The sequence below is a fragment of the Ceratotherium simum genome, chromosome 36 (genome assembly GCF_057802395.1).
Source record: "Ceratotherium simum simum isolate JZ-2026a chromosome 36, ASM5780239v1, whole genome shotgun sequence".
Classification (NCBI taxonomy): domain Eukaryota; kingdom Metazoa; phylum Chordata; class Mammalia; order Perissodactyla; family Rhinocerotidae; genus Ceratotherium; species Ceratotherium simum.
The window spans coordinates 5,644,406-5,663,645 of record NC_141935.1 but is presented as its reverse complement, the minus strand read 5'-3'; the positions used below and the strand labels follow the sequence as shown (position 1 = coordinate 5,663,645).

The 19,240-nt window shown below is 33.9% G+C and overlaps 1 pseudogene; it reads right to left on the bottom strand.

Annotated features, from left to right (window-relative positions):
• Positions 1-19,240, bottom strand: part of LOC101393334 (complement factor H-like) — a 66,966-nt pseudogene that overhangs the window by 17,311 nt on the left and 30,415 nt on the right.

Sequence of the window (19,240 nt, the reverse complement as noted above, 5' to 3'; positions counted from 1 at the left end):
GCAAACAGAAAATTACTAGGGGAAAAAAAACGTTGATATCCACAATTCTAATTCTTGTTTCAGCAATTGTACGATGCATATTCACCTTTACATGTTGGAAAATCAGGGGACCATCCAAAGTGGTAACACTGAACTGAATCTGCTCCAACTCTTATAAGTCTTCATCTGCAGGAGAATTTGAACACATCTCCAACTTTGCATCTGTCTTTCCTGGGATCAACATTTAACTATCTTTCTATTTGGGGAATACTGCACTCTCTTTCTATAAAAAAAAGTCAAATAATGTAATGATAAAATATAATCATTGCCAAGTAAATTTTATATGTGTCATGTGAAAATGAGGTACTGGGAACTGCATACATGGAGAGGGACCAGATAAATCCTCTTCCTTGAAAAATGTTACATATTAGGTTTTATATACCCTCTAAATCCATATGAGACTCTGATACATATTAAGATATTAACAGCAATATATGCATCTTGAAAATTTATTCATAGAGTCAGCTTGCTTATACTGGATCTGATTTTATCACTGACATTTATAAAATTTAATGTTACATTTTTTGTACTCTCAAAACATCAAAGTATTCCCTCACGTTAGAAAAAACTAATGCTAAATTTTTAAATTGCACAGTTAAATAAAAATTGGTATTTTTGTTGAATATAATTGGGGAACCAGAACACAAAAGAGGCATTTCTAGTGCATTTTAGTTAGAAGAATATTAAAAGAAGCTTAATTACTATTCTATGAGTGAAGAAATCAACGTGAATCATGAAACAAAATGAAAAAACACGTTCGAGACCACAGAGCTAGGCATAGTCTAGGTATTCTGATTATTTATGTTATATACAATTATCTATTCTTATTCACCTATAATTTATACTAGCTGCTAATAAATTGTTAATTATTCTGATTCAAATTATAAATGTCTAAAATTATCCCTTAAATTTGTAAAATTTGTGACATTGCTAAATATTATCAAAAAATGAATTTTTCTTGTCTGGAATTTTCCTATCTTGCAAATTGATTTATAAAATTAAAAACGAATTCAAAAACTAGAATCAGAATAAAAAGAAATTTCGTACTATCTAAAATTCAAATATTAACACAATTATAAACTTAGATGTATGTTAACTATTTTTAAAAGTAATGCCACAAATTACTCAATAAATTTGCTTTTTTTGTTGTTTTAATGTGAGTTTTGTAGCTTACTTGAGAAGGTCACACTTGATGAGAACCACTGGGATTCCTCTCCTAAAATTCTATTTCAATCTTCTACATAGTAATTCTTTTATATGTATGAGTCTTTGTTTATATATTTTGTGCTCACTTTATATAAATTCTCTGTCTCATCATATTGTGAAAAACGCTGCCTTAACAACAACAACAAAAGATATTGGCTGTTGGCTACTTTCCAAATCTTATATTTATAAAAAGATAATGACTTAAGATATGTGATTTAAAGAGGAGTTTGAATGGGCATACCCTGAATTAGAGATATCTGTCTTTATCCAAAATTCACAATCCTAAATCCTAGCCCTGATGCTTGGAAACATGAGTATGAATTTTTTGCTCTGAAGTGTACATGTATTTCAGATTGCTGTAAACAGTGTTGGGCTTAAGTGGCTTATGACAGCAACAATTATTTGGAAATCTCTCCCCAAAGGAGAGAACACCCAGGATATTTGAAATAAACTCAGATATCAGCCAATCTGGTTGCAATTTTCTGCTACATGTTTGAGGGAAGTTATTTGAAAAGACTACTAAACTGTCATTTGTTCATTTGATATTTGGAGGCCGACATTGTGCCGGCAAATTCCTAGCAATGTGTTCACAAGGTCATAAGTTTTTATAAAATTTGCAATAGAAAGCCATGTTGGCCACATCAGTTCCTACTGCTGTCTCTGTCACTCCAACTTCTTCTCCTTCGTGTTTCCTGTCATGTGGTGACGTGGGAAACACCAGGGGAATTATATATTCATGATTTTGCATTCTTTTTTAAAGAAGGCCCCTCAAAATGTAAAAGCTTTTGGCTTCATAAAACCTGGATTTGCCTCTAATCCCAGAAAAGAAATTCATGATCATCTTGAAAGCTTTCCACTTTACTTAGAATAAAATCCAAACTCTTTACGATCCATCCCTTGCCTGCACTTCCAATGTCATCTTATATCTCTCTCCCCCTCTCAATCCAGACTCCAGGCTTTATGATCTTTGAATTGTTTAAATAGCTCAAGTTCTTTGCTGCCTCAGCTGTGCACAGACCCCTATCTCTATCCTGAACAGTTTTCAATCTTTCTTTGCATAGATGCCTTCCTATATAAAATAGATCACTCAATCCCTTCCTATTTTCTAAGTCCTTGGATCTTTCGTTACTTTGAACACAGTTATATATAAAATATAATTACAATATTTTTACCATTTGGTTCATTATTAGGCTTAATTCACTGGTTATTTCGTGCTGAAATGAAAGGTCTCAAAAGGCAGACCCATGTTTGTGTTTTTCACCATTTTCTCCTAGCCTATTTCTAGCCCATGATAGGTGTTTGTTGACAGTTAAATGAATCAACTTTAACTGGGACCAAGACACTGCTAAGCAAGTCTACCTCAGCTCTATAATGAGCTCACTGTGTGTCTCTCACAAGTCTCTATTTGAAACTGTTTCTACTCTGCCCAGTGTTCCTTCTCCTCCTTTCCCCATGCACCACTCAATCTCAGATGACTTTGTCTCATATTCCAAAGGAAAATAGAAACCATCAGCTGCTGCTTCTCCCCAGCATTACGTTTACACATCCATTTTCCTTCCTTCCTCCTGTAAAAAGTTGGAAGTAGCCCCATCACCACCAAACCCAAGTACTTCCACAGGAGCTCTGGTTCCTTTCCCTCCCAGCTTCACAGGGAACTATCCGCCTCAAGCATTCCATCTCTGCCTGCTTCCCTCTCTCCTGCATCCTCCTCAGCATTCAGTCCACTCTCACGTCTCCCATTGTTAAAAAAAAAAAAAAAATACTCCCTTCAGTGCATAATTTCCTGTAACAATACTCTGAATTTCCTATTCTCTGACACAGCTAAGCTTCTTGAAGAGATATGTGAACATGCTCTGTGAAATTTCTTTCTAATCATTTTTGTTCAGTAAATTCTATTTATGTTCTGCCCCATGTACTCCATCCAAAGCCCTTTCTCTAACAGTTATTGTTCGCCTCAATGTAGCCAAACCCACTGCATTCTTACACTCTTCTAACTGGATATGTCAACTGAATTAAACATATTCACCACTCAAATTATCATAAAAATGGCTTACAATTTCCATGAGTTTATTCTATGGCATGCGCTGCAGCAAAAGCTTTCTATGGATAATTTAGTGTATCAAGCCACAAAATCCTTTGACACATGGTGACAATTGGAAATCTTAAAACACTTTACAGATAAGGAAGAGTGAAGAAAGCTTCAAATAGGCTTGGTTGCTGATTGAAGAAACACGCTTAGCAAGTGGTGGAACAGGAAGTAGAATCCGGCTGGGCAGAGTGCACACGCTTCACTATTGATCATTCTGTTCTATTCCCTCTTCCTTTAATCATTCTCTTCTCTCCGTATCTATGACAACATTCATTCCTACACTTTTCTCTCCAGGTCCTCTGCGTCCTCCTTTCTTCCATCTGCTTTGCTACCTACTCCTCTTCTATCTGACACCTAAATGTCGGAAAGTTCCGGGGCCTAGTCCTGAGCTCTCTTTTCCTTTCATTCTATATTCGTTTACAACTTGATATCATCATTTACATGGTGATAATCCCACATGTATATCTCTGAGCTAGACGTACACATCTAACTCTGTGGTTTACATATCTGATTTTGATTGTCCATGGGCAGCTCAGCCATAGTGTGTTCAAGTCAAAAGTTGTGATGATCCTTCCAAAGTGCTCTCTCTTCTGCCAGAACCACTTCACCAAAAGGCACTGCCATTTCCCTGCTTCCTTAGAAAAATAAAACCAAATAAACATGTGAGTTGATCTCTTACTCTTTCTCACACCCAACATTTTGTAACATTACCTGTGCTTTTTACCTCCCAAATATATCCCAAATATTTCCTCTGCTCTGCATCTCTCAACCATCACCCTATCCCGATCCCCACCCTTTCTCACTCTACCTGGATTCCTGAATCTTCTCTTATCCACCACAAGCACAGCATATAGGAGAAAAAGATAAAAAAACTTTCAAAAATCCAAAGAAAATTATGTCATTCCTTTCCTTTCAACTCCTGTATGGATTTTCATCAATCATAAAATTAATCCAAATGCTAACATGCCCTGAAATAACCTGGATAATCTTTCCTTCGCCTCATATCCAGCCTTAGCTCAGGAAATTCTCACATCTTGAATAGATTTCACTATCCCTGATTTCCCCAAATATTTCCTTGTTTTTAAAGCTTTGCCTATATTGTTCCTTTGGCTTGGAACACTCTACATCCACTCAGTTTTCTACAGATTCAAGCCCTATTTCTATCCCTGGGAAACAGATAGCTGGTTGGAAAATGTAAAAGAGATTCTTATAATAGTTCACAGAACTTGGCAAACTCGGAAAATAAAGAGCTCTGCTCAGGACCTGTAGAAATGAACAGAAAGGTGGGAGGGATACAGCAGAAACTCAAGAGTAATATAGTTGAGTAATTTGTAAGAAACTATAATTTTGGTAAAAAGTGCCCAGTTTTAAATAATAGGAAAGCTTGCATTGAGAATAACAAAAACACTTATACATTAATCATGAATCTACGATGTATATGGCCCAAAGGAAACATTAATACACAGTGTTAACGCTTGGTTATTATCTTTGGGCTTCAAAACTCCCTCTCCTCCAAGTTTACATTAAATCAGAAGGAGACACCTTGATTTTAATCATTATTCCATAAAGTGACTCCAGGTAATTCAAATATTTCACAAATTAATGTTAATTTTGTTAATTCTGAAAAAAAGAATACCTGAGAAAACAGAACCTACTAAAACACGCGGGTGTATCGGACCAACCACTGTTACCACAAACTATGGAAACTGTGGTGCGTCCATCTCTGCTCTCATAGCCATCACGGCACACGTAGTCCAACGTGTCATTGAGCTTAAACCACTGTTACTTCTGGCGCTGGCATTCTCAAATAGTGGCATAGCACAAGATTCTAATGCATAATAGAATAGAAGATTTCATTTCTAATGTTATTAAATGGACGATCTGAATGAGTAAGTCTCATCCCACAGGAAAATAAACTTCAGTAGTATGTGCTGATAAATTAAGTATCACATGAAAAAAATCTGAGAATACCAGTGTTAAACCATTGTCCTGAATTGTTACTTAAAAAAAAAATTTTACGTAACATTTTTCTCATCACTTAAACTCTCTGAAAAATATATTTTAAGGACATTTTTCTCAATTCACTTATACTTATGCATTTATCCCATGTTAGTCATAACATATGCCAGTACACTGTTTAGCAAAGCAGAACATCATTTTCCGAATTAAGATGCCAAACTTATTAGCAGTCATGACATATATGCCAGAGAAAAACAGATTAGTTGTACAAAAAGATTAATTTTCAACAATGTGAGTAAAATTTTAAATATTCTATAGAACTTTGCCTTAAACATACTAATTTTTATTTATTTATTTATTTATTTGTGAGGAAGATCAGCCCTGAGCTAACATCCATGCTAATCCTCCTCTTTTTGCTGAGGAAGACCGGCTCTGAGCTAACATCTATTGCCAATCCGCCTCCTTTTTTTTTCTTTCCCCAAAGCCCCGGTAGATAGTTGTACGTCATAGTTGCACATCCTTCTAGTTGCTGTGTGTGGGACACGGCCTCAGGATAAATATACTAATTTTTAAAGCTCACATGCTGATTTTGCTTTTCCAAATATTTTTCTAAGTGCTGTGTATTCTTTCCTGGTTACCAAGATGGAATGCAGAGAGAGTTCTTTTGTTTATAATTATTTATAAGAAAGTAAAATGTTAAAAAATGCTCTCAATTTTCACTAGCATTATACTAGAATGATATTAGTAAAGGTTCAAATAATTTGTGTCAAATTTTGTAACGTCTTATTTAGCTAGCTAGCTTAAAGATTTGCAAAAATAAAGCAAAACTGTACTAGTAAAAAATCTACATGATAGATACAGTTTCTCTTCCATAATAAGAGTGTTATAATGGATAGCTGATCACAATTTACTATAAAATGAGTTTCATATGGGGCAACTTTTATCATTTTTTCCTTGGCTAGTGCCCATAGTAAGCACCGAGATTGAAAAAAAAATGATATGAAAACAGTATAAATGGATATTTTAAATATCCTCTTCACTTAAAGTGAATATGTTAAATATCTTTTCAAATAATATCACTGTGTAGCTTTAGGATAAGAAGATAAACTAAGCAAATTGTTCTTAGAAAATCTTCATAAACTTCTAGGTAGCAAGATAGGGAAATCTTTCAACACAGCAAACTTTGGTACTATCTAGAAGCGTTTCTCAGTCTCCACTAATTAGATGTTTAGGAGCATTTTCTAAGGAAGAGGAATTTCAGAAGTGGATCTACCCTGTAGTATCAAACATAGAAATTATACATAATCCAATATAATGCATTAGGGACCCATATCTTCACTTGAATATATAACTTTCATGTCTAGGAGCAAAGATTGTGACACAAAACTCTGATCACCTAAAAGCAGGTACAACAAGCACAATGGTCTCAGCTAATAATAAATGAGTTTACATCAGAATAGGTAAGTCTCTCTAACTAGTTCTCAAATCACGGGAGGTTTTAAAGAGGACAAATGACTGAAAGATCGGCTGATATCCTACCCCACTAGTAATTAATCTTAACAGGCAAAATTATATATTTTTCTCAATTTATTTTATCTTTTCAAATGGAACCACCTCTACCTCCCACCAAAAGAAGAATTAAAGTAAAGTAAACTTTTGTGCAATGATCATCAGGATAGTGAATACCAACATCATCAATTACTTACTAATGCACATGGGGTGAGCTGACCATCCACTCTGCAGACAAGTAATTGATCCTGATGTTTTACCATCTGCTGTTACATATCCAGGTTTACACTTATATTGTGCTCGTTTATTTAAAGGCTATGTAACGTTACATTCAGAAAAAAATCCATTCTCAATTTCTCTATCTGATTTTGAACACAGTTCTAAAAGGGAGAAAACATAATGAAAGGACAAGCATATGTCATTTGTAAACGAAAACCTGGAAAAACTCTAATCATTCAAGTTCTTGTGTGAAAGATAATAGGCTATGAGTTTCCAAACATATTAAGTCAAGATAATTTATTCAAATTTTATGGACACAAAGCAAGATTTAAAATAATCAGGATTCCTTCTAAAAAATTATTAGAAATCTGTCAGTCTAATGGATCTGGAATCCTACAGTATGCCAGAGTTCTCCTAGCAATGGGTCCTTTCCTGGGACTTGCTTTTGATATTGCCTAGTTTGGGTCTCTTAAGCAACCCCAGAACACAGTTAACCAATTGGGGTATCTCAGATCAGGTGATGATCTCAGAGAATCTTCCACCAGAGCTACTGCTGTCTTTGGCTCTGAGAATTTGAAATGTTGGTCATATTATTGGGTGCTTAAAACTACATACAAGGGGTTCAATGAAGATGACAAAGATCAACACATTCATTGATCTTCTAAGGCCAAAATGATGATTCCTCAAATTATGTATAATTTAACTTGAAACAGTAAAAGTAGGCTTCTCTCAGTGACTATGTCTCCTCACAGAACTCAGCTTCATTTATTAACTCACCCATGGATAAAGAAGAAATCAAAAGAGAAAACATTAAATATTTTGAATTGAATGATGAGAAAAACATGTTCAATTTTTTTATCGGTGTCATAATAATTTATAACATCATGAAATTTCGATTGTACATTATTGTCAGTCACCATACATATGCGCCCCTTTACCCCTATGTCCCCCCCCCAATCCTCTTCCCCCCGGGTAACCAGTAATCTGTTCTCTTTGTCCATGTATTTGTTTATCTTCCACATATGAGTGAAGTCATATGGTGTTTGTCTTTCTCTGTCTGGCTTATCTCAGTTAACATAATACCCTCAAGTTCCATCCATGTTGTTGCAAAGGGAACGATTTTGTCTTTCTTTATGGCTGAGTAGTATTCCATTGTATTTATACACCACATCTTTATACATTCATCCATCCATGGGCACTTGGGTTGCTTCAGTGTCTTGACTATTGTGAATAATGCTGCAATGAACATAGGGGTCCATAAGTCTCTTTGAACTGTTGATTTCAAGTTATTGGGATAAATACCTTATAGTGGAACAGCTGGGCCATATGGTATTTCAATTTTTAATTTTTTTGACAAATCTCCATGCTGTTTTCCATAGTGGCTGTACTAGTTTGCATTCCCACAAAGAGTGTGTGAGGGTTCCCTTTCCTCCACAACTTCTCCAACATTTGTTGTTTTTTCTCTGGGTAATTATAGCCATTCTAACAGGTGTAAGGTGATATCTTATTGTACTTTTGATTTGTATTTCCCTGATGATTAGTGATGTTGAACATCTTTTCATGTTCCTGTTGGCCATCCATATATCTTCTTTGGAAAAATGTTCATATCCTCTGCTCATTTTTTGATTGGGTTGTTTGTTTGTTGTTGTTGTTGAGTTGTATGAGTTTTTTATATATTTGGAGATTAATCCCTTGTTGGATATATGATTTGCAAATATTTTCTCGCAGTTGGTGGGTTGTCTTTTCGTTTTGTTCATGGTTTCCTTTGCCTTGCAGAAGCTCTTTAGTCTTATGAAGTCCCTTTTGTTTATTTTTTCTTTTGTTTCCCTGGCCGAAGTAGATATGCTATTTGAAAAGATCCTTCTAAGACCGATGTCAAAAAGTGTACTGGCTATATTTTCTTCTAGTATTTTTATGATTTCACAACTTACCTTCAAGTTTTTAACTCATTTTGAGTTAATTTTTGTGTATGGTGAAAGATAATGTTCTACCCTCAATCTTTTGCGTTGGCTGTCTAGTTTTCCCAATGCCATTTACTGAAGAGACTTTCCTTTCTCCATTGTATGTTCTTAGCTCCTTTGTCGAAGATTAGCTGTCCATATGTGTGTGGTTTTATTTCTGGACTTTCAATTCTGTTCTATTGATCTATGTGTCTGTTTTTGTACCACTACCATGCTGATTTGATTACTATAGCTTTGTAGTATAGTTTGAAATCAGGCATTGTGATGCCTCCAGCTTTGTTCCTTTTTTCTCAGGTTTGCTTTAGCTATTCAGGGTCTTTTGTTGCCCCATGTGAATTTTAGGAGTCTTTCTTCTATTTCTCTGAAGAATGTCATTGGGATTCTGATTGGGATTGCATTGAATCTGTAGTTCACATTAGGTAATACGAACATTTTAACCATGTTTATTCTTCCAATCCATGTGCATGGAATATCTTTCCATTTCTTTATGTCCTTATCGATTTCTTTCAATAATGTCTTATAGTTTTCATTGTCCAGGTCTTTCACCTCCATGGTTAAATTTATTCCTAGATATTTTATTCATTTTGTTGCAATTGTAAATCAGATTGTATTCTTGAGTTCTCTTTCTATTAGTTCAATATTAGAATATAGAAATGCAACTGATTTTTTAAGTTGATTTTGTATCCTGCAACTTTGCTGTAATTGTTGATTATTTCTAATAGTTTTCTGATGGAATCTTTAGGGTTTCCTATATATAAAATCATGGCTACTTGACTTTTGGTGGTGAGCACCAGGTAGTCTCTACAGAAGTGGAAATGTAATTATATACACCCAAAATTTATATAATGTTATAAACCAATGTTACCTCAATAAGAAATTTAAAAAATAATAAAATAAAAAAAAGAAATAAAGGCATCCAAATTGGGAAAGAAGAAGTACAATTATCTCTGTATGCAGATGACATGGTCATGTATGTAGAAAATCCTAAAGATTGAACAAAGAAGCTGTCAGAACTAATAAACAATTTCAACAAAGTTATAGATACAAAATGAACATACAAAAATCAGTGGCTTTTCTATACAGTAACAACAAACTACCTGGAAAGGGAATTAACAAAACAATCCCATTTACATTAACAACAAAAAGAGTATAATACTTAGGAATAAACTTAACTGAATAAGTGAATGACATGTACACTGAAAATTATAAAACATTCATGAAGGAAATTAAAGAAAACAAAAGGAAAGATAACAAGTGTTCATGGATTCGAGTCTTCAATACTGTTAAATGTCCGTACTACCCTAAATGACCTACAGATTCAATATAATCCCAATCAAAATCCCAATGGCATTCTTTTGAGAAATAGAAAAAACAAATCTTAAAATTAATAGTAACTACAAAAGACCCCACATAGCCAGTAATCTTGGGCAAGAACAAAGCTGAGGATATCACACTTCCTGTATTCAAAACATATTATAAAGATACCTTAATCAAAACAGTATGGTACTGGCATAAAAACAGATGAAAAGATCAATGGAAAAGGATAAAGAGCTCAGAAATAAATCCACACATATGGTCAACTGATCTTCATCGATGCTGCCAAGAACACACAGTGGGGAAAGGATGGTTTCTTCAACAAATAGTGCTATGAAAACTGGATACATACAGAAAAATACAATTGGGAACTTATCTTACACCAAAAACAAAAATCAACTCAAAATTATTGTATTGCTGTCAATTTCTCCACTTCAAACTCCTCTGTCAATATTTGCTATATATTTAGGACTTCTGATGTGGGATGCACTTATGTTTAAAATTGTTATATCTTCCTGTAGAATTGACTTATTTTATTATTATATAATGAACTTCCTTATCTCTACAGACAGTTTTGGACATAAAGTCAATTTTTTTGATATAAGTATAGCAACTCCTGCATTCTTTTGGTTGCTATTTGCATGAAATATATTTTCCATTCCTCTGTTTTATTCTATTTGTGTCTTTAAGCCTAAAGTGAGTCTTTTATAGATAGTATATCGTTTATTCTTGTTTTCTTAATAATTCAGATACTCTATTCCTTTTAATAGATGAGCTTAATCTATTTACATTTAAAATAATTATTTATAGGTGAAGACTTGTTTTTGACATTTAGTTAATTGTTTTCTGGTTTGCCCTTGTTTTTTCAATCTCTTCCCCTCTTGATGTCTTCCTTTGTTATGTGATTACGTTTTGTAGTTATTTGCTTTCTTTTGTCCTTAACTTTTGTGTGTCTAGTACAGTTTTCCCCCCTACCTTTATGGAAGTATAATTGACAAAATTATATGTATGTAAAGTGTACAATGAGATTTGTGAAATGATTCCGTAAATCAGGTGAATTAACACATCTATCACCTCATATAGTTACTTTTTTTTTGCAGTTGGATGCTTAAGATCTACACTCTTAGCAAATTTCAAGTATACAATACATTATTACTAACTGTAGTCACCGTGCTGTGCATTAGATCTTCAGAATTTTTCACCATCTAAGTGAAGGCTTACAGCCTTGGATCAGCATCTCTCAATTTCCCCCTATCCCCAGCACCTGGTAAGGACCATTCTACTCTCTGTCTCTATGAATGTCTTTTTCTTCATCATTTTTCTTTTTTGATTCTTTTTTTGATTATAGAAAAAATTATATAAGTTTTATCATGAAGTATTTGTCTTTCTCTGGCTTATTACACTTATAACATCCTCTACGTTTATCTATGTTGTTGTAAATGGCGGGATTTCCTTCTTTCTCACAGTTGGATAATATTCCTTTGCACATCTATATACCACATCTTCCTTATCCATTCATCCATCCATGGACACTTAGGTTGCTTCCATAGCTTGGGTATTGTGAATAATGCTGCAGTGAACATGGGGTGTAGATATCTCTTCAAGATACTAATGTCTTTTCTTTGGCTACATACCCAAAAATTAGATTGCTGGATCATATGATAGTTCTATTCACTTTCTGAGGAACTTCTACATTGTTTTCCATATGGCTGTAACAAATTACAATCCCACCAAAAGTGTACAACGGTTTCCTTTTCTCCACATCTTCACTAACACTTATTATCTCTCGCCTTTTTGATAAAAGCTATTCTAACAGATATGAGGCGATATCTCCTCGTAGTTTTGATTTGCATACTCCTGATAATTAGTGGTTTTTGGGTACCTTTTCATGTACTACTTTGCTATTTGCACGTATTCTTCAGAAAAATGTCTATTCAGATCCTTTGCCCATTTTTTAATTGGTTTGTTTGTTTTGCTACTGAGTTTTATAAGTTCCTATATTATTTTTTTATTAAGCCCTTATCAGGTATATGGTTTGCAAATATTTTCTCCCATTCCATAGGTTGCTTTTTCATTCTGTTGATTTGAGGCACAGAAGCTTTTTGGTTTCATGTAGTCCTAGTTATTTATCTTAGCTTTTGTTGCCTGAGCTTTTGGTGTCATATCAAAAAAGAATCATTGCCCAGACCAATATCAGAGAGATATTTCTCTATGTTTTCTTCTAGGAGTTTTGTGGATTCAAGTCTTATATTTAAGAACAAACTCATCTACATTGCAAAATAGTGAGAATATATTTAATCCATTTAGAGCTAATTTTTGTCACTGGTTTAATATATGAGTCTCATTTCATTCTTTTGTTTGTGGATATCCAATTTTTCCAAAACCACCTACTGAAGTCATTCCTTTCCCATTGTGTATTCTTGTTCCCTTCTCAAATATTAGTTAAGCATATATGTATGGGTTTATTTCTAGGCTCCTGATTCTTTTCCATTGATCTGTGTGTCTATTTTATACCAGTACCATATTGTTTTCCTTATTATAGGTTTGTAATATAGCATGAAATTATCTCTAACTTTGTTCTTCTCTTTCAAGAATGTTTTGGCTATTTGGGGGTCCTTTGTGGTTTCACAAGTATTTTAGGATTTCTTTTTATTATTCTGTGAAAAATCCCAGTGGGACTTTGAAAAAGATTGAATTATATCTGTGGGTCACTTTGGGTAGTTTGGACATTTTAACAATATTAATTCTTCTGGTCCATGACCATGGGATATCTTTCCATTTATTTGTGTCTTCTTCATTTTATTTAATCTATGTCTTACAGTTTTCAGATTAGAAGTCTTTCATCTCCGTGGTTGAATTTATTCCTAGATATTGTCTTATTTTTGATGCTAGTGTAAGTGGATCATTTTCTTAATTTCTCTCTCCCATAGTTAGTATATAGATGCAAATGATCTTTATATATTGATTTTGTATTCTGCAGTTTTTCTGAATTCTTTTTTTTTTTTTTTAAGCTTCAGTGCATGATTTTGTATCCTAGTTGTTAGTTTTTAGTTCTCTATGTGAGCTGCCACTGCAATATGACAACTTGATAGATGGGTGGTGTAGCTCCACAACTGGGAAATCAATCCAGACCATGGCAATGAGAGCACCGATTCTTAACAGTTAGACCACCATGGCTGGCTCTCTTGACTTCTTTTATTAATTCTAACAGTTTTTTGGTGGAGTCTTCAGGATTTTCTATGTATAAGATCATGTCAGCTGCAACTAGAGACCAATTTTACTTCTTTCTTTCCTATTTGGATACCTTTTAGTTCCTATTTCCTTTTGTTGCCTAATTGCTTTGGCTGGGACCTCTGGTACTATGTTGAGTAGAAATGGTGAGAGTGGGCATCCTTGTCTTTTTCCTGATCCTCAAGGAAAAGCTTTCAGCTGTTCACTGTTGAGTATGATGTTAGTTGTGAGCTTCTCATGTATGACCTTTATTATGTTGAAGTACATTTCTTAGATACCTAATTTGTTGAGAGGGTTTTTTTAAATCATAAATGGATGTTTAATTTTGTCAAATGCTTTTTCTGCATTTATTGAGATGATCATATGATTTTTACCCTTCATATTGTTAATGTGGTGTGTCAAGTTTACAGATTTGCATCTGCTGAACAATCCTTGAATCCCATAGATACATCCAACTTCATCATGGTGTATTATTCTCTTAATGTGCTGTTGAATTAAGTTTGCTAATATTTTGTTGAGCATTTTGCTTCTATGTTTATCAGGGATACTGGCTGATAATTTTCTTTTTTTGTAGTGTTATTGTCTGGCTTTGATAACAAGGTAATGCTGACCTCATAATATGATTTTGGACGTGTTCTCTCTTCATTTTTTTAGAGTGGTTTGAGAAGTATTGGCATTCATTCTTCTCTAAATGTTTGATAGAATTTACCAGTGAAAACGTCTAGTCCTGGGCTTTTCTTTATAGGAATGATTTTGATTACTGATTCAATCTCACTTTACTTCTCATTTGTCTGTACAGATTTTCTGTTTCCTTATGATTCAGTCTTGGTAAGTTGTATGTTTCTATGAACTTATTCATTTGTCTAGATTATCCAATTATTGGTGTATAATTGTTTAGACTTCTCTCTGGTGATCCTTTGTATTTCTGTGGCATCTGTTGCAATACCTTTCATTTCTGCTTTCATTTATTTAATCTTTTGTCTCTTTTCTTAGTTAATCAGCCTTAGGTTTATCAATTTTTTTATCTTTTCAAAATAACTAGGTTTTAATTTTGTTTATTTTTTAATATTTTTTCTAGTCTCTATTCCATATATTTCTTCTCTGATCTTTGTTATTTTTTTCCTTCTACTAACTTTAGGCTTACTTTGTTATTCTATTTCTAGTTTTTGAGGTAAAAAGTTAGATTGCTTTTTTGAGATCGTTCTTTTTTCTTAATGAAGGTATTTATCACTATAAACACCCCTCATAGAACTACTTTAGCAGTTCTTTGATATGTTGTGTTTTCTTGTTTCTTTTAAGAGATTTTCTGATTTCCCTTTGATGTCTTCTATGACTCACTGTTTTATCAGGAGTGAGTTGTTTAATTTCCACATATTTGAGAATTTTTCCAGCTTTCCTTCTGTTATTGATTTTTACTTTCATCCCATTGTGGTCAGAAAAGATATTTGGTGTGATTTTAAACTTCTTAAATTTTGAGACTTGTTTTTTTACCTAACATCTTATCTATCCTGAAGAATGTACTATGTGTGATTAAGAAAATATATATACAGCTGCTGTTGGATAGAATGTTCTGTATATGTCTGTTAGGTCCATTTGGTCCAAAGTATATTTCAAGTTCAACATTTCCATATTGATTTTCTCTGTGGATGATCTATGCATTGTTGAAAGTGGTGTATTGAAGTCTCCTACTATTATTATATTGCTGTCAATTTCTCCCTTCAGATTTGCTTAATATATTCAGTATTTGCTTAATATATTTATGTGCTCCAATGTTGGAAGAATATGTAGTTACAATTGTTACATCCTCTTGATGATTTGGCCCCTCCATCATTGTGTAATGGCTTCTTTGTCTCTTGTTCCTATTTCACTTAAAGTCTATTTGTCTGACATAAGTTTAGCTACCCCTGGTCTCTTTTGGTTTCCATTTACATAGAGTATCCTACTCCATCCCTTTACTTTCAACCTATGTGTGTCCTAAAAGCGGAAGTGAGTCTTGTAGATAGTGCATAGCTGGGTCTTCTTTTTTCCTTTTATCCATTCAGCCCTCTATGTCTTTTGATTGGATAATTTAATCCATTTATATTTAGAGTAATCATTGATAGGTAAGGACTTACTAATGCCATCTAATTAATTGTTTTCTAGCTTCTTTGTAGTTGCATTGTTCCTTTCTCCCTCTCTTGCTGTCTTCCTTTGTGAATTGATGATTTTTTTTCCATAGTGCTATGCTTTGATTTCTTTCTCTTTATCTTTTGCGAATCTTCTGTAGATTTTGCTTTGTGGTTATCACAAGGCTTACATCAAATATCAAAGATACCACAGTCTAGTTTAAGCTGATAACAAATAGACTTTGAATGCACAAACTCTACCCTTTTACTCCCCTCCCCACATTTTATGGTATTGTGTCACATTTTATATATTTTTATATGTAGTATCCATTAACAAATTATTGTAGATATAGTTATTTTTAAAACTTCCATCCTTTGATGTTTATATTGGAATTAAGTGACTTATACACCACCAGATTATAGTATTAGAGTATTCTAAATTTGACCATATATTTACCTTTTCCAGTGTGTTGTATATCTTTATATGTTTTCATGTTACTAGTTAATGCTCTTTCATTTCAACTTGAAGAACTCCTTTTAGCATTTCTTATAAGGCAAATCTAATGTTGATGAATTCCCTCAGTTTTAATTTGTCCACTAAAGTCTTTATCTCTCCTTTATTTCCGTAAGACAGCTTTGTTGGGTAAAGTATTCTTGGTTGACAGTTTTTTTGCTTCAGCACTTTGAATATATCTTCCCACTCTCTCCCAGCATCAAAGTTTCTGTTGATAAATCTCCTAATATCCTTATAGGGGTTCCTTGTATGTGAGGTAATTTTCTCTCTCACTGCTTTCAAAATTCTCTCTGTCTTTTTTCAGCTACTTTTATTAGAATATGTCTTGTAAAAGATCTCCTTGGGTTGAATCTCTTTGGAGACTTATGACCTTCTTTATTTTAATAGTCCATATCTCTTCCTAGATTTGGTAAGATCTCAGCCATTATTTCTTTAAATAAACTTTATGCCCCTTTCTCCAACTTTTCTCATTCTGGGACTCCCTTAATGCCTAAAATGTTTCCATTCATAATATCCTATAAGTCATGTAGGCTCTCTTCACTTTGTAATTTATTTTTCCACTGTTCTCCTCTGACTGGAAAATTTCAAATAACCTGTCTTCAAATTCATATATTATTTCTTATGTTTGATAAAGTCTGTTGTTGATGCTCTCATCGTATTTTTCATTTCATTCATTGTATTCTTCAGTTCCAGAATTTCTATTTGGTTCTTTTTTGTGATTTCTATCTCATTGTTTTCCTGATTTCTTTGAATTTACTTCTGTTTTCTTGTAGGTCACTGAGCTTCCTTAAAACAAGTATTTTGAGTTCTTTATTAGGTAAATCATAGATGTTCATTATTTTGAGTTAGTTACTAGAAAATTATTGTGTGCTTTTTGTGGTATCATGTTTCCTTGATTTTTCATGGTTCTTGAAGTTGCATTGCTGTCTTTGCATTTGAAGAAGCAGTCAATTCCTCTAGTCTTTATTGACTGACTAGGAAAGCCAGCACTTCTCTCACTCCTGCTAGGAATTCTGAGGCTTTTTCAGACCTTTTTATGGAAACATCACTCTACATGTCTTGTTGCCTTCTGGGAGGGAATTCTTACATTTTAGGCCTTCTCTCAATCTTGCAAAGCAAGTCTTGGTGCTGACAGCTTCCTGTTTGCTTTCCCAGAGGCAATGCTAAATGCTCATGTTTGTGCTTTCTCCCATTCCTGTGGAGTCTGGATGGTTTTCTGAATGTGCTCACTAGCCATCTGAAAAGGCTCCCATTTGGTACTTTTGGGGATGTACACAGGGAGCTGACCATGAGATGGGGAGAGGAGTATGCAGGTGAGATGTGCAGTATGTTGGGGATGCCCATAGGTGAGAGGGTCTACAGGCAAGGCATCGCCAATGGCTAGTGGCTGAGCTTCCTGATGGAGTCTGGAGCAGGGTTAGTAGGATCTGTGTCCCTTGAGGTATCTGAGCCCTGGCTGCTATGCTCCAAGCTTTTGCCAAAACCCTCAGTCATGCAGGTCACCTCAGTATTCTGGATGTGGTGGGAAAGAAATGGGACATTTTGTCTGTGATTCAAACAGCTGATGAAGCCAAATGCTCACTCACAAGCTCTTTCTTTCCACCAGTGGAGAAATAATGGGCCAAGTGAATCTCTCTTGGCACTGAGCTGTGCCACTTTAGCGGAGGGGTGACTCTAGTAAGTGAAACTCTTCCTCTCACCCTTTTCAATGCATCCAATCTTGGATGTTTTTGCTCCAATGGTGTGCTGAAACTTCTCTGCTAGATTCTCAAACTCCCACAAAGACGTTCTCATTGTCAATTGTCAAAGTTAGTGTTCTTTGTAGAGAAGAAAATAGAATCTCCTTTTCTGTCATCTTGCTGATGTCACTCTATTATTACAGGTTTCTTCTTTGTAGTGTTTTTACTGTTTTCTTGATTAATGTAGATTAATATGCTCATTTACTTTGCTATATATGTATCAAGAAATTTTATATCCATTCATACACACTTGGAAAAACTAAAATCAAATAGGTCCATTGGCAAAACAAGAAGTTGATATAAACAGTTTGTCACAGTTACTATAGATGAGTATTAGCAAATCATAAACATATTGGGTCTCAGACCAGTATACTTACTGACACGGATGCGTCTGGGAGGAGGGGACCAGTCATTCTCCATACATGTCATTAAGCTCTCCTCATTTGGAAGACTGTAGCCAGGATAGCATTCAACTTTTACAGACTGACCCTGTAAATATTTTTTTCCATAATATGGATACTTCCTATGTTCCAAATAATTGGAAGTACATTGTCCTAAGGATCATAAAAATGGTAGATGTAAATTTCTAAAAAAATCCATAAATTTGGTCAAAATAGTAAATTAACAATTATCTTTTCAATATTTAAATTAAAATGAATAGACTTCCAAACATAATGTATAACTTAAGAAAAACTAAAGCTACTACCAAATGTTCCTTTAAAAAGAAAAATTAATATTCAATATTATTTACCTTTAGTTTTATAATTTAAAAATGTGTAAATGACATATATATTCTTGCAAAGTCTCTATCTTTATTTCTTATTGGATTCTCATGAAGAGCTCCTCATGAAAGGAAAGATCTATATTGGTCTTTTTGCTCATAGAACTCATTCCTTAGCCTTATTTTTTTTCTAACAAGACTTAATCTTGTTCACTTATGTGTTTTCTCTTTCCACTCTTTGAAATACTTATACATATACAATTATAAAGAGATTTACTTACTGAGGCATGGTACTGCTGGCGATCATCCTTCTCATCTGCAATAAATATAATCCCAGTGATATTCTGAAGCAGTCACAAAATTTTGATCACAGTAATAGGAATAATAATGTCCTGCAAATACTGGAAATTGTGGTTTATAGTAGTCTTCATGATAGAGATATCCATGTTTTATTTCTGGAAAATCACAATGCTTCACTTGCAATAAAAAAATAACAAAACCAGCATGAATGATATTTTACTTTAATAAAAAACCAAATTAGAGATGAATTGCTTCATTGATCTAACATATTCTCTTATTAGCATAATTATCCTCATTGCATTAGAGTTTCTAGGACAAGAAAAGTTATAAAATT